The sequence below is a fragment of the Zalophus californianus genome, chromosome 1 (genome assembly GCF_009762305.2).
Source record: "Zalophus californianus isolate mZalCal1 chromosome 1, mZalCal1.pri.v2, whole genome shotgun sequence".
Taxonomy (NCBI): Eukaryota; Metazoa; Chordata; class Mammalia; order Carnivora; family Otariidae; genus Zalophus; species Zalophus californianus.
The window spans coordinates 189,298,085-189,315,287 of record NC_045595.1 but is presented as its reverse complement, the minus strand read 5'-3'; the positions used below and the strand labels follow the sequence as shown (position 1 = coordinate 189,315,287).

The 17,203-nt window shown below is 35.8% G+C and overlaps 1 long non-coding RNA gene across 2 annotated transcripts in view; it reads right to left on the bottom strand.

Moving 5' to 3' along the window:
* LOC113918693 overlaps positions 1–17,203 on the bottom strand; it is a 71,294-nt gene that overhangs the window by 22,440 nt on the left and 31,651 nt on the right. For both annotated transcript variants that reach the window (XR_003518655.1, XR_003518656.1), the window contains exon 4: positions 10,424–10,493. This is a non-coding gene — a long non-coding RNA (uncharacterized LOC113918693). The remainder of the gene's footprint in view (positions 1–10,423; positions 10,494–17,203) is intronic.

Sequence of the window (17,203 nt, the reverse complement as noted above, 5' to 3'; positions counted from 1 at the left end):
GCAATGAGAAATATATTTTCAAAAATATTTTAAAATCTATCTTGAAATAAATATACAACCCAAAGTGATGGTCTGAAGTTTAATGAAATGTTTGCACTACTGCTTTGGCTCACCCAAAATGCATCATGTCATTTTGCTGTTATAAGTTCCATAAACATGTAACATCTCACAATGTGGTTGTACCTACTGAAAAACAAAGAGCAAACTAACTAATCATCCAAGAAATTGTCCACAAAATATGCTAGACATTTTCATGATTAGCTTGAGAAATACTTAAATTCTGCTTTTTCTGTACTAAATATTTGACAATAAGAGAGATTAGATATTTTTGATCAGACCATACAATAATGGTCTCAACTGTGCGTTACCACCCTGTGGTTGAATGTCTTGATGATCAAGTTACACATTCTTAAAGGTATTCATACACATTTCAGATTTGGAGAGGAAGGATAATTTCATGGCAGTCCTAAATGATTATGAATTAGGACACATTTCCCCTTCTCCCAAAGACTCCCTATTTTCATAGTATCTTTCCATTCAAGATATATTCCCCAAACCCAATCCTGTCTGCCTGGAAAAATAGTTAACATTTACAAAAATGTATCAAAGAGCTTCAGAATATTCTATTCCTTTAATTCTCACATTACTGAATGTTCAAATGAATCATTTTATATGGGTTTTGTGAACTTAAGAGACTTGCCTAAAGTCATATAGTTACTAAGTGACCAAGCTAACCCCAGTTTCTTCATCCCCAACTCAGCACTCTTTCTAATACTTCCCACAATCCCAATGAGGTCTGTGGGGTGTACTGCATGTTACGCAGCTACAGTCCATTTTTAATTACTGACACAGGTATTTTTTCTGTTATTCCACCTAAAAGCTAAGCCTTTTTACCAGGTATCCTTTTAAGTACCTTGCAGCTCAAATAATCTCTCACTGTGTAAATCTATACTTGATGAATTTCCTTCAACCAGGCTCCTCAAAAGTTTCTAATATCTTAAATATAATATTTATTTTAGTGATCCAGTAGTTTTTATTGAGCATCTATTTATGTCCCAAGCACTCTATTAAGAACAGGAAGACACAATAAACTTTCGTTTCTGTCTTCTAGGAATTTAGTTTATTTCATTAAGGTAATATAAGCATCATGATGGCAAGAGCTCCAGTTACTATTGTATTTTTAATGCCTAGAACAGGGCCCAGCACTTAATATATTTTTAATAAATATATACAGTCAGACATGTAATATTTAAGTGAATTATCAATTCTAGAAAGCATAGGATGGATGTAACTAGAAAGGCACAAATGTAGCCAAAAAGATACAGCTTATAAAGGGGAAAAACAGTACAGTTCTAAGCCCAGACACCCAAAGAGTACACCAACAGGGATCAGGGACATTCCTGGGATAATTAATAATTCCTGGCAGGCTTTTGTAGCCAAAGTAGAGAGAAGCCAAACCTCTTTTGGACTTGTTTATATCAGGAATCTTATCTTAATGTAAACCTTGAGCTATTTACAAATTTTAGAACATTTTCCACAATATTCACACAATGTAGGCTTATAGGCATGAAAGTAACAGCATATTAGCCCAATCCATTCATAAATATTAAGGTAACATCTTCTAAACTAGAAGGGCTAGAAGAGAATGAGGTTCTCAAAAAAGGAAAAAGGACTTGCATAGTCAAATGAAAACAAGGCAGATTAGTGATAACAGAACTATTATTTTAGTGAAAATTGATGCCAATTTCTGCACTTGGGTAAATTGAAAACTTTACTAAATCTCATTTTATGCTGATGAAAGTTATATTAGGTTTGAGTACATACTGCAACTTTTATAAGAACTAGTTTTTTTTTCATTTCCCAGTATAGATTTAATGATTTCCAACCAATTCTCTATCTTCAAAATGTTAGTTTCTATATGTTTTTAGAGGTAAATGCTTAGATAAATCTTGCCTGACTACTACAAGTGGGCATCCTTTGCAGAATGTTGCTTCAACTATAGCATCAGCTAAAATTTACTAAACGTATTCTCTATGAAAGGCAGATAAAGAATGAAATGCAGAGGGTTTTTCAGGGTCCCATTTTAAGTAAATGGTGAATCAGAATCTGAGCTCAGGAAGTCTGAGAGCTGCTGATACTCTAACCCCCTAAATAGGGCTCATATCAATGTCTACTTATGATGCAGGTATAGTCCAAAGTTCACTCTATGCAAATATATTTTGCCTTCTTGGTGGACTTTGCATGACATGAGTTTTACTTGAGAATGATGTATTCTTACCATGCAGTATGGATTATTTTGTATTGGACAATGTCATCAATTTTTGTATGCCTAAGAAATATGATTTTAATGTTAACCTGAAATCAGCAAGAAGGCAAATCTGAGAGGGGGAGAAAAGTATATATGACAATTTCAAAATTCCACTCTGAAGGAGATATGATGGCAGGTGATTAATAAAAATCTAATTTGTTTGATTTTTCCAGTCTCCCAAGAATAATCCAGAGAAGTGAGACCCAAACACCTCATACAAAATGAGCATGGAATTGTTAAACTACAAATCTAGTTGATTAGGAAAGCTTTATCCCTGGAATGAATGAGCTCCCCATAGAAAAGAAAGTGCCAATGAGACACAAGTTTAAAAAGGCATGAACAAAGTATATTGGAGTAAGGAAAGAGGGAGTTTTTGGAAATCCTGAGCCAAGATGTTCTCCAAGCCTGATCCTCCTTGACAATGGTGTGCATACTTTACTGTGCAAGAGAATCACTTTGTTAAAACACAGATATCTGGGCCCCATCCCCAGATTTTAGGAGTCAGTGGGTCTGAGGTTGGAGGTAAGAATTTCCATTACTAACAATTTCCCAGGAGATGCTGATATTCCTGGCCCAGGAACCATACTTTGAGAAACACTGCGTTACTGGCTCTACAGTAATTGCTCTCAATCTATATGAAGCCACCAGAAGGAGTGTTCTGGAAAATGCCTACATTGTAAGATTTTGCCTTTGTAACTAAGATCAGAGTATATGTTAGAGAAAAGGGCTAGAATGAGTAAATCCTGAGCAATAGAAGAAAAAGAGAAAGAAAATCTACCAAAATGTGTATCAGCTCCAGGAATAGCAAGCAACCTATTTGCTGAGGGCTGCTCAACTATGATAATACAAAGACACCAACCAGACCAGAAACACTGATCACCCTGTCCACTCTTGGCTAAGGTTGTCATCAGTAAACCAGTGAGATAGAATACCTTCTCTATATCAATTGTATTACCGGTAAACATATATATTAGTTATAATTAGATAAAGATCTGGACTTTATCCTATATCAGATGTTGAGTCCTGAAGAGTTTTAAACTGAAACATGACCTATTAGATCTGAAATTTAGAAAATGAAAATATATATTAATAAGGAATCTTCCAGTTGAGAATGAAACTCAATTCAGTCTAACTTTAACAAAATGGGAAGAGTATTATCTCATATACCAGGAGTAAGTCGGGGGGAATTTATCCATGGCTGTATCTACATGCTCAAGCAATATTCTCAAGACTTTTGTCAACTTCCTCAATTGTTCCTGAGACTAGGATTTGCCAGACTTCAGTCTAATGTCCAACCATGAACCAATGTGGCCTCAGGTAACCGAAAGGTTGGGTTAGCCAGAGCCCCAGAGCCAGTCTCCTTGGAACATGAGCAATTCTCCTCTAGTTTACCCCAGTGTTCCATAGAAATAGTAGCTTTTTTGTTATGCCTTGACATTAAAGTGCTTGGAAAATATTGCTTGAGAAAATCAAGTAACAGGATAGAAAATATTTTCCAATTATTTTTTTCCAATTATTTTCCTATATTTTCCAATTATTCCTATAATGATCTCAGTGAAAAGAACCTCTTGTTGTTAAGGTCAAAAGAAGGCTTAAACAACCAACATCCTTAACTGCTATTACCTAAGTTAGGTAGGTAAAAAGATGATGGCATAGAGGTGGCTTCTATGCTTTTAGACGGTGAAGAGGGGAAGGTGCACAGAAAAGCCTCAGATAGGACATTAGGCCTCTCTCACTGCTGCCCCCCTCAGCCTTACTTCAACCTGAGTGATTTTGGATATACTTCTTTCTATTTTGTATGTAAGCTTTGTTTGAGATCGGGGTTCAGTGGCTAAAAAAAGCTCACAAAACACCACCTTCTAAACAAGCTTAGATAGAGACTCCTCCATTGTAATTATGCCAAGCTTCGCTATAGAACTCAGAAATATTCTTGAAAACTCTAAGCTAAGGAGTATATGAACCCTCTATCTTACAGACCCTTATAATGAATAGAGCAGGGAATAAACTCTATGGGACTGAATTTTTCATGTAGTCACAATGCAAAAGCTTAGTTCGTTTTAAGGACATGAATTTAACTAAAGCTCAGAAATTAGCTTGTTGTCTTTCCTGAGCTCAGGAAGAGCAGGGCATGCATGCACACTGGTTTGGGACAATTCTGGCAACAGTCCAGTGAGAAAATATTGCATGCCAGGTTCACACTCCGTTATCTACAGTTTGAAAAAAATTTTTTTCCCTGAATAAAAAAAAGGTGAGAAAAAAAACCCCTCATAAAATGATAACCAATACAGCCTTTAGGAGAACTTTTAGCTTGCAAGCGCCTCATTGCAGAATCACACAAAGATGATTTTAAAAGCCAAGTTTTAGAGTGAGATGTACAGTTCTGGGTCTTCAACAAATTCTGACAAGATTTCACACACTGTCAGAAAGGTTCTTTTCTCTTGCTTGGCTTCCCTGCGGTGGGAGAGGGGACAGAGCCAATGCTCCAACCTCCTTGCACTCAGGGAGCCACTTTGACCCAATTCCAGAAGCCCAAGGGCTGTCCTTAATTAGCATTGTAATTTATATTGCACAATTATGCAAATTGGGTACATAAACAAAATTATCCTTTCAGTTTGGCTTTGCTACTGGAGAAATGCAAAGCCAGTTAAAGATAAGAATAAAGAAAACAGAATACATTTGCTTTAATGCAGTGCACCATTTCTTAATTTATCCATTCTCTTGTTTTCCACTTTACCTTGTACTTGGGGGTTTTAAATTTTTTCTTTGCTCCTATTTGTTTTTTTTTTTTTTCTTGCTTTTATGCTGTCTTTTCTTCCTTTTACTTGGCTCCTTTCCTTGAGAAATTTTCCATCCCATTAAGTCTGCTGCAGCGATTCATAACTCTTCAGGCCATTTGTTTTTTGATATGACTACTATCTTGACTGTCTATAGTTTCCTTTCTCTTTTTGCTCTCAGATTCTCTCCTTTCTCCCGGCATCCCTTTCTATTTTACTCCATTTTCCCATTAGTCTGACTTGCTTTTCTAGCTGTGGGATGCTCCTTGCCTGAGATCTAGCAAACACCCTCAGGATGCAATCATTTTTCCTAAGAAAATGGAAAATAAGCCTGGCAAATAACAGAGCTTAGAAGATAAGGAATTTAAGACACAAAGCCCAGTGAAATCTAACTGGAAGCCAATGCCTAGAGGCCATAGACAGTATTCAATAGGCAGTATTCAAGTAGATATGAGCCACCAGGTAATCAGCATTACAAAGATAATTTTCCAACATTGTATGGCATTCTAATTGAGCTAGCCCTTTCAAAAAGCCTTAAAATTCCATGGGAGAACAGAAAATTTAAAATATTTAAAAACGAGTAGAAAATGGAACCTTCTAGATAGAGCTGGTTTTGCAAGAACAGTGCCTGCTGGTGCTCGACAATGTATGGGGACTAACAGTTAAGGGAATTTATAACAGACGTGCTTGAACACAACTAGGAAGAGAACTGAATTGTTCTTTGCTTTATCTGCCCAGAACCTCCGCTCCCCCAGGGAAATATCCCTCCTCCTCCTCCTGCCCCCTGGCTATAGCAACAGCAGCCCCATTAAAATGTAACCCAAGGGACACCAGCCTAACTTGGGCAAATCAGAGCACCCTCCCTCTGACTATAACTCTTCCACTCTGAGTAACATTCAAATGCCTCCCATACAGATTTTTAGCCCTGCCTCTGTCTCTCTCTGACCCCTAACTCATCTGCTACCTTTCTCCCATTCACTTACTAAGTTCTAGCCATCCTGGCTGACTGGTATTCTCAGCTCATCGCTTTTGTACCTTTCATCTTCTCCTCCTGTAACGGTCTTCCTTCATTTTTTGATGGCTGGTTTCTTCATGTCAAATTGAGTCTCATATGTCATCTCCAAGAAATAGCCTCTTTTACCTCTATCTAATGGTGACCTCCATCCCATCGCTTGCTATGTGTATTACTTTGTTTTAATTTAGCACCATTAGAAATTGGCTTACATATTTATTTTATATATGTCCTTGCCTCTCAGATATTTATATTTTAACTTATTTATTACCTGACTCTTCCCATGAGACTGTAAGATCTTAACTGTCTGGTTTACCCTTGTATGAATGAATGATTGTTACAGAATGGGTAAGGACCTAAACCTGGTCAAAGTGTTCCATCTGCTTAAACTGTGGGCTTTGTGTTCCAAGGTGAGTCAAGTTCATCTTTTTGGGTATTGAGTGTGTGAACTAGGAGATAGAAAGCTCACAGTAACTGGTTTTCCACCACGTGAACTAAAGTGAGTAAGCCAGTGATGGCTAGAGGGGACAGTAGAGGGGGAGGGAATTAAGTAGAGGGTGTGGGAAGGGGTGGTGTAGTAAGAGTAGAGGTGGATGGAAACCGAGTTTGGACAGGGTTTGATGCCTGGTTTCTGATGATCCTGAGGCCCAGCTACATTCCTACCTTTGGTTCCTATGAATCCTCTCGGGGTCTTTTCTATGATTTCTACTTTTTCTTAAACTGTGAATTGGATTTCAATATTTTCCAATCAATAAAAGTAACACATAACAACATTATAACATTGTGCTCAGGAATTTACAGCCAGGTGTAAAATTAGCATTTGAATCAAGATCCTGCTATTTATTGTCTGTATCACAGAGAATCAATTTCTTAATCTCTCTAAATTTTAGTTCTCTTATCTAAAAATGAAGGGCATGAATAAAACCTAACTGATGGAACGATTTAATGTGATTATATATGCACATTTTTAAAAAAGATTTTATTATTTATTTTTCAGAGAGAGAAAGAGAGAGGGAGGGAGGGAGCACAAGCAGGGGGAGTGGCAGGCAGTGGGAGGAGCAGGCTCTCTGCTGAGCAAGGAGCCCAATACGGGACTCTATCCCAGGACCCTGGGATCCTGACCTGAGCCAAAGGTGGATGCTCAACTGTTCAACCGACTGAGCCACCCAGGTGTCCCTATATGCACATTTCTTATACACAATATCTGACATATAGTAAGTTCCTAAATAAGGAAGGAAATGCAGCCTGGCTCAAGGGTGAAAGTCTGCTTTGAATTGGTATTTCAAATCTACCCTCATTGGTGTATCTTACTTTTTGTGGCACGTACTGCATTCCCATTTATTAAATTCTTTTTATGATTGAATATATTTAGAGTACAACTTCTCTCCTTTCCCCTATGAACATTTATGCTCATCTCATCTTTGATATATCAGTTTCTGTTAGATATCCTAGGTGGGGCATTTGTGAATGAGAAAATATTTGATGCTGAGAAATTGGGGAAACGATGACATAGATGGATCCTCTTCAAGCATAAGTTGGCAAGTGTGAAGTATCCCAGTCTATGAAGAGAAAAGTACGTTCATAGGATGGGATCCTGGAACACAGACGGTGGAAACTTGCTCTTCCTAATGCTCTTGGTGATGGTGGTCTTTGCCTATTATAAGACATAGGTTGTGAGAGTAAGAAGAATGGAATCTGGAAGGACTTGGACTGGATCAACCTTTGTGGATGAGGCTTGAGATACCACTTTGTTGTTCCCGTGGTAGAGGCCCATATCCTAATGTCCAGTCTACAGGGATCCTGTGAGTCAGCTCTCCCCTCACCACAACCATAAACCAAGTGAGGCACAACAAGTAGGGGAGGTGGGGGGTGGTGTTTGTGAGGAAGAGGCTTTCCCAAGGGCATTAAATTCTAAAACCCAAGAAGTAATGATACGATAAACAAATGTAGCAGAAAGTAAAATGTGGGTCTCTAGTAAGTTAACATGTATTTTTTTTTTAATGTAGCATATCTGCCAAAAGTAAAAATAAATAAATAAAATGACTCATTTTATAAAATTTTTATGAAATGAAATGAAAAGTATACATAAAAAGGTTAAAAACCTACACAGGGGGCACCTGGGTGGATCAGTTTGTTGAGAGTCCCACCCTTGATTTCAGCTCAGGTTGTGATCTTGGGGTCCTGGGATTGAGCCCTGCATCGGGCTCCATGCTCAGTGGGGAGTCTGCTTGGACTCTCTCTCTCCCTCCCCCTCTGTCCCTCCTCCCACTTGCTGCACACTCTCTCTCTCTCTAAAATAAATAAATCTTTTTTAAAAATTGCAAATAAAACTCTACACACAATTTAATGATATTGATAAAAAAGGTTAATATTTTTAAATATGTTCCCTTACCTGAGCCAAAACTGGAATTCAGACTGCTAAGTGGCAGATTTGAATTTGTAATCGGCTTGCAATTCCCAGGAAATTATGATCGAAAGACTGAGTATCTTCTAACACAGTAGATCAGAGTACATTTAAAGAGATTGAAAACTGCTTTTCTGACAAATTCTGGGTGTTGGTTTGAGAGGAAGACTAGGGTACAGGTACTATATTTTCTGTTTACATCCAAATTGTAGTGTGTGTGGAATTCTGTGATGTATCTAATTTAGCAATAACCAAATAAAAGTGTAATGGAAAGAAATGATTCAGATTTGCACAAAAATATAAAATTGTAACAAAAATACTTAAAATACATTTATGGGCCATTTAAGAAAATTTGAATACACGGAGAGACATAGTGTTCTTATATGGCAAGTTCAAATACTAAATACTGATCATTTAAATTATCTACATATGGCTGAGATAAATGGAAGTATTGGTATATTATGGGGTATTATTTTAATACTCTATACAAATTATATCTGCTAATACACTAGTCCCCCACTCATACGCAGTTTTGCTTTCTGCAGTTCCAGTTACCCACAGTCCAGAAGCAATGATCCTCCCCTCATATGGTCAGAAGGACAATAGTAACCTGGGTCATGATGCCCACATCATTCTCCTCACAAGATTACCCTCTCTATGGTTTTTCATTTCCTATTTTGTTGTATTCTCTTTCTTGTTTCTAATTTTTTTTATCTTTACTCTTTACATAAAATTAAAGATATTTTCCTTAAAAATTGATTTAGTTCATGGAGCACCTGGGTGGCTCAGTTGGTTAAGCATCTGACTCTTGATTTCGGCTGGAGTCACTGATCTCAGGGTTGTGGGTTTGAGCCCCATTTGGGGCTCCATGCTGGGCCTGGAGCCTGCTAAGATTCTTTCTCTCCCTCTCCCTCTCCCCCTCCCTCAACTCTCTCTCTACCAAAAGAAAAAGAAAATGATTTAGTTCATGATTCGTGTGTTGGTTTTACATTTCTTTAAGTCAATTAAATTTATGTTGTTTCTGTCTCTAAGTTTCTTCTCTTTGATTTATTGTCATCTACTTAGGTTCTTGAGATAAAGACTTGATTCATTTACTTTTATTTTTTATGTGGTAAAGGCTAAAGCCTATGAATTTGTTTCTGAGAGCAGCTTTGGTACTATACCTGTGTTGAAATGTGGTGCTATAATGTTACGTTTCTAAATAGTGTATGACTGTGGTTTTATTTTCCAGTTTGTCCCAACAGTTATTTAGGCAAATTGTTTGTTTATGTAATGTTGCTTTGTTTTAATGTTTGTTTTTTAAAATATTTTGGAGATATTTTTATGAAAAAATTATTTTTAGTACTATTAAATTGTGACCGTATGTGATTTCTTTAATTTCTATTATTTATCACTTAGTTGCTCTTGACTAATACTGATCTATTTTGCTAAATAAACTATAGATGCTTGAAAAAATATGTGTAGTGTCCATTTGTAGGGTATAGGTATTTATAGATATCAATTGTTAACTTTTTCTTTTATTTCCTTGATTTAGTTAAATTACATGATTCTTCTCTAGTGATTTGGTAGTTACTCATCATGTTTATAGTTTATATGTGTTTATATTTCCCCTTAATATATCGCCATACATTCTTTATACCTTATACTTGAGTCATTATCAAAGCCAAGAATGAAGCAGTACAGTCGACTCCTCCCAGTTAAGATGAAGATCTTGGTACATTTTTCCTTTATAATCCTCCCACTCCTCCTTCCCACTTCCATGTCTACATTCCATTTCTAATTTCTGTCAACATAGTCCGTAATTTAAAACCAACTGATGATGATGTTTACTTTTTAAAAAACATTTAAGTCTTTTTATTTTGCCAATAATTTTCACATTTGCATTCAGTTTTCTAAGCATATTTCCAATGATTATGTAAATTTACCTTTATGTTCATTCATTGCTGTGTTCCTGTCCCTGAACAATGGTTGGCACATCATCCGTTTTCAGGAATTCTGGTGAAGGAACCAATGCAGTAGAATGAGAGAGAAGATAAGAACCTGACCAAGTGAACTTAAACTGCCATACTGAGTGTTGCTTCTGTAAGTGAAGGTTACCATAAACACACTATCACCAAGATGATGATAAATCCATAAAGCAGATTTTCCCTTGACAGTCCCAACTCTGCCACAGTCACAAACACACGCATACACACAAATCCATTCTAATGGGAATAAACACTTTACTACTTCCCAATGTGCGAATACTCTTGGAATGTGGGGCACCTACATTGTGCCTATTCATTGTTCATTCTTATTAGCCCTTTTAATGGATTCACCTATAAATAACTGTAAACAATGGTCTCAAACTCAGCTGCACTTTGTAATCTCATGGCAAGATTTTTAAATGCTTTTAAAGACCTAGCCGCTCACCAGCCCAATTAAGTCCAGATCACTCTGGTTGAGACCCAGACATCAGTACTTTCTAAAGCTCCTCATGTGACTACAGAGCACAGCCAGGAGTAAGAACACAGGAGAGTCAGTATAAGTCTGAACCCTCAGTCTAGTTGTGCTCGTAGACATAACGCAACACAAGAGCTTTGGGGGGTATTTAAAAAAGAGATCCCGGGAAACAGAGCTTTCTTTAGGACCATGATAACCACGTCAAAATGGAAAGCACTTGTATTCATTGCAATAACTTCCATTGTTTTTAATATTCCGATGAATGAAGCATCCAGCTCTTGTTTTGGGGGTGAGAGTAGAGACAACAAGAGAGTCTAGAGTTTGATGGACATCTCAGCTAAAACCCACATGGAACAACAGAATGTAACCCAATTTTTCAAAATTAAGAACCGTTTCATAAATTTGATTGGGGAGATCTCTTCCACAAGAATATTTGGAGTTATGGTCCCAATTTGAGGTCTTACAATTTTTTTCTTTACTTTTAGGCAGACTGTCACGTAGATGTTTCCTTATTTTGTGGAGACTCAGACATTTGAATTCACAATATGGACGAGATTATCTAATTTTGAAGCCTACCTGAGTAGAATCAAGAAAATATTCTTTCTTGAAATGCTCTTTGAACATTGTTACCATAATAACTATAATGCTTGACTTGAGGAAAGATACAGACTTAAAAAAAAAAAAAGGAAAAACAAAAAACTCATTTGCAAACTTTTGGTGGCATTTTGGTATACACTTCTTTCTAAACACACTGTTAGGTGATAAATTAACAAAACCATTCAAACTATAGTTATTACTACTTTATAATGAAAGGAATCAACCAGTTGTTTCATACATGATAACCATATTCATTCAATTGCTATTTTTTAAATTTAAAATTTGTTTGAGGGCATCATTCAATTTATTTTTAATTTTTTTCTTCCAAATTTTTTGAGGTATAATTGACAAATAAAGTTTTATATATTCAAAGTGTACAATGTGATGATTTGATATACATATATGTTGTGAAATGATAACGACAATCAGGTTAACGCATCCATTACTTCACATATTTAATGTTGTGTGTGTGTGTGTGTGTGTGTGTGTGTGTGTGTGTGTGATGAGAACACTTAAGATCTACAAATTTCGAGTGTATGAGCCAGTGTTATTAACTGTGGTCACAATGCTGTACGTTAAAATCAATCAATTTAGTAGTTAACATACTCAGACCTCTTAGGAAAGAGAGAATATCTACAGACAACAATTAGCTAAATTAGCTTCACAGAGCTAAAACTTCTCATTATTTTTGGTCTCTTCCCTGCTAGGTAGTATCCCATTCATTTTATTGTGTGGTTGTTTTTAAGTATGTTGCTAAAAATATGCCAATGCACTTAATTATGTTTTACAGATGGCTTTCTTTGTAATAGAATTTGGATTTCTGAAGATACAGCGCTTGACTGAAAAAATATCAAGCAGAATATGGGATCTTTGGAATTTAATCATATAGAAAAATAATCCAGAAGTTAGTGTGACTTAAGTGTCTTCTACAGTGATTTTCGCCTAGTCCTGTGGTTCTCAAAGAGTACTTGGACCAGCAGCATTCCTGTCACTTGAGAATTTTAGAAATGCAAATTCCCAAGCTCCACCCAGCCTTACCGAATCAGAAACTCTGAGGTTTGCGGCCAGCAATCTCCTCCGTTTTTCTGTTACACTCTGAAGTTTGAGGATCTCTGACATGATAAAAATGCCCCCAAAAGGTACTAGAATAAACATAAAACAACAAAACCTATGACTCATCCACTGCCTTGTTTTATTTTGTTTAGAAAATGATTCATCTGCATTAAAAGATAGTATTTGCCCAGGAAGTTCATTTTTCTCTTTAGTAGAATTAATCAGGGTACCAATCATTCTATTATATTTTTCCATTATGTGTCAAAGATTCATGACTGGTTTTCAACATCTTTTAAAGTACACTTAAGTGATCATTAATTCCTCACATTTGCTTTCAAAAATTCTTTCAAGCAGCAGAGTGTTAGATTTCACGTGTTCTTTACTTACCTCATTGAGATAATGTTACTATAATGATCTCACTTATATGTCGCATAATTAGATCTAATATCTCTCTAATGAGATACACCATGTTATTTGGAACCAGCTGCTCTATCATGGATAGCAAAGGACACTCTACACTAAATTTTCCAAGATATTCAAGAATAATGTTAAGTGGTCATTTCATACAAATTATTTTTCCTCCTTTCTTTAAGAATCTGTTTCTGGTTGGATATTAACATTCACAATTACTCAAAGGCTAAAGGAGTCAGCTGACTTTGGCGTGAGACATAGTACATGACAACCGTTTGTTGGGATAATAAAAACTCTCTGTTATCAAGAAAAAAAAAAAAAGTTACCTGAGAATCCAGACCAGGGTACTCTACACCTTTATTTTGCATTTGTACATTTATAGTAGGTGTTAAATTCTTATGATATTATAGTTTGAGAAAGAACATTTTTCATATGAAGAATACATTTATTAGGAAAGAGCTGCATGGAGGCTTAAGAATGTGGTAGCCATTTTTTTCAGTAACTGCTTATGTATGTTCAATAAATATGAGATGGAAATAAGTATATATATATCTTTGGGGCTGGCTTCACCGGTTACTTACTCATATAGAAATACTTATGTGCATATTTAATGTGGACTAATGAATACACAATGGACACATGTAGATACACAAAGCGAACTGCATGGAGCCTACCCACTAGTTTACATTTAGTGGGATTCTCATCTTTCTGCTGAATGTAAATACATGACTATTTATCTAAACTGTATTTGCTTGTTAATGAAACCAGAGCATGCAGCATTTTATGAAAGTGTGATGAATTAATGGCTAAGATTATTTCACCTCCCTACAGCCTTCTGAGTCTCTACAGAAGAGGAAATTAAAGGAGACAAACTGAACTGTGATGCTCCGGGACTCCCTTGATTCTGCCTGTCACTGTTATAAGCCAGCTCAAGGCCTCGGGGGAGTCTGCCTGCTCTAGCCTTCCTCAGCCAGCCAGACGGTGACGGCCCACTGCTTTTATTCATTACCCTGAATGTAATGCACTAAATTTAACAAGTAACACACTCAGCAGGAATTTATTGGCCTTTTGCAGCATGATTGCAAGGTAGGATATGGATATGGATTCCAATTACTGTTGACACCCAGATAAGAAGAACAAAGCCTATATATAATTATTAATCAAAGTTGATAGTTTAAGGAAATGAAAATAAATAAATAAATAAATAAATAACTCACTCTATTTTACTTAAAGCAAATGTTCCCAGGTTGAAAGAACTCTCCCTGGTTACATAATGGTAGCATTCCAATTAAATATAATAGCAATAATAAAATAGCAGCGTAGTGGCAAAGTGATCCTATAAAGCAACAATTTTCACATCAAAATAGCTGTGTGGAGCAGATGTACAGTAGAGGAAAGGCTAGACTTGTGATATGCAAACAAACAGTCAAATAACCAGCAATCTTTAAGGATTTAGTGTTTTAGTTAGAAAAAATAATCCATTTAATATTGTTATTCCAGATGATAGTTACAAATAGCTCTATTTTAATATGATAGGAAGAGTGATTGTAAAAACATATGGGGTCACACTTTCATATCTATAGCACTGGCATTACCTGATCATGAAAATTAAATATTGTTGGCATACAGATATTTATGAGGAAACTCAAAGTCCTTGGGTCGCAATAAGAACATGAGAAAAGGAGCTAGAATTTTCACTCACTTTGGGCAAGTGTTTGTTATAGTTATTGTTTGTTTTATTTATAAAGGCCAAAGGAACACAATACATGAAATAGCATAGGAGAGAGAGAACAGGATTTTATTTTACCAGACTGGACATGGATGAAAAATGTTAAAAATATAAGGCATATGACAACAAAGGGAACATCACTCTCTCCATGATTAACCCAAATGGCCAAATTATTATTGAAATAAGAGGCAACATGCATCACCGGTAAAGGCTTGAACTCTCACATTATAAAGAATCATATCCTGGCTTTAATAATTACTAGTACTCTCACCTTGAGCCACTAATTTAATCTCTTGTAGCCTGTTTCCTCAGGTGTAAAAATAGGGATGATTATAGCAGCTACCTGTGTTGTTATATTGACAATACTGCATTATATACTTCAAAGTTGCTAAGAAACCAGATTAAATTGTTCTCACCACAAAAAAGAAATGATCATTATGGAACATGATGGTGGTGGTAGCTAATGCTATTGTAGTGGTAATCATATTGCAATATACAAAAGTATCAAATCAACATGTTATACACCTTAAACTTACACAATGTTATATGTCAATTATATCTCAAAAATATTTGTGATAAACTAATATGGTTCTGAGCACAAAGTAAAAACTCATTAAATATTAGCAAATTTTATGTTATTTAGTATTATTTTAATCTACTCGATATTAAAAATCATTAAACCAGTAAACAAATAGCATCATAATCTTTTACACCCAGATAGGCTTCAGTACAAATCTGAGCTCACATACTTGTTGATGGAAAGAAGGCGTATTTTATTTCTCCGATTAGTTTGGACCTCGGAGTCCTAATTTTATAGAAAAGTCTTATAACTGTGTGGAGTTAAACAATGTGTATTTCTGATACTCAGAATGCTAAGGTATACATTGGTCTAATGATACCTGCCTTTGAGGGTATATGGTAAAACTGGAGAAAACATATATATATGTCCACGAAACTCAGCACATAGCCTGGCACCATCCGAAGATGGAGCTATTTTTTTTTATTTAGGATCTATAGATGGACACTTGTATTTAGTTTTCATTGCAATTCCACTTACAATTCATTATCATCCCTATTACTTAGGAGATGAAATGAAGGATGAAATGCTAATTGGTCTGTTCAAGGTCACAGAATTAATAGCAAGAGCCTCAACTCACCTTAGGTCAAAGTGACCATAAGTCAGTGTTCTTTTTACTACAGTAACCTCCTTTTGTAGATGAGAAAATAAAGGTGAATGACTGACAAAATATGTTTGTGTGTGTATGAAACAGGCATGCGCTCTTGATAATTGGTACACAGTTTGGGTTTTAAAAGAGAGTGAGCAGATGAAAATCATCTATGCTGTGCCATGGTTTTCTTGGACTTTCCTAAGAATGTCATGGATCTAACCTATTTAAGGCCTTAAATAATTGGTATCCTGAAATAAAATTATCTGCAGAAGTATAAAAAAGTTCTTCTACCCCAGTGTGACCTACTGACTGGGGCATCAGTCTTCAAATAGCCCATAATCCAAAGGACGCAGTTAAGTGACATGAATTCCATCAAACCAATAAAATGATTACTTATACTGAAAAATTTAACTAACACTGCCAAAGAACATTTTCTCTCTGTATATATGTATATATATTAATATTTTTACTATTGAATTCAATCACTTCTCTGGAACAATTTTTATTCCACAATCAATAGGATCCACATGTAAAAGCTGTTCTTAGAACGTTCAGATAGAAACCTAGTCTTCTGAATCAGAGAAACACGAATAACATTGATTTTTAAAATTAAGGACAAAGAAATTAAGTCAAATAATACTTTAAGTAAATCATGAGTAAATGCTTACTTTAAATGAAATTCATTGACTGATGAATGGATAAAGAAGGTGTGGTATACATATACAATGGAATATTACTCAGCCCTAAAAAATGAAATTTTGCCATTTTTCAATGACATGGATGGAGCTATTATATACTATGCTAAGTGAAATAAGTCAGTCAGAGAAAGACAAATACATATGATTTCACTGATATGTGGAATTTAAGAAACAAATGATCATAGGGGAGAAAAAAGAGAGGTGAACCAAGAAACAGATTCCTAACTATAGAGAACAAACTGATGGTTACTAGAGGGGAGAGGGGTGGGGAGGATGGGATTAAGGAGGGCACTTGTTTTGACGAGCACCAGGTGATGTAAGGAAGTGCTGAATCACTGTATTGTATACCTGAAACTAATATTGCACTGTATGATAATGGTAATTAACTGGAATTTAGATAAAAACTAAAAAAAAAAAAAAGAATAAAAGGTAAAAAGAATTCATCCATTCACTCATTCATTTAACAGTGGTGTACTAACTGCCTCCTTTTTGCAAGTTCTATGCTAGTAATGAAGATATAGGACCCAGTCAGCTAGACAAGGCCACTGGCCATACAGTAGTGAAGAAAAATATGAAACAATCATATAATTACCATTTTAATGAGGA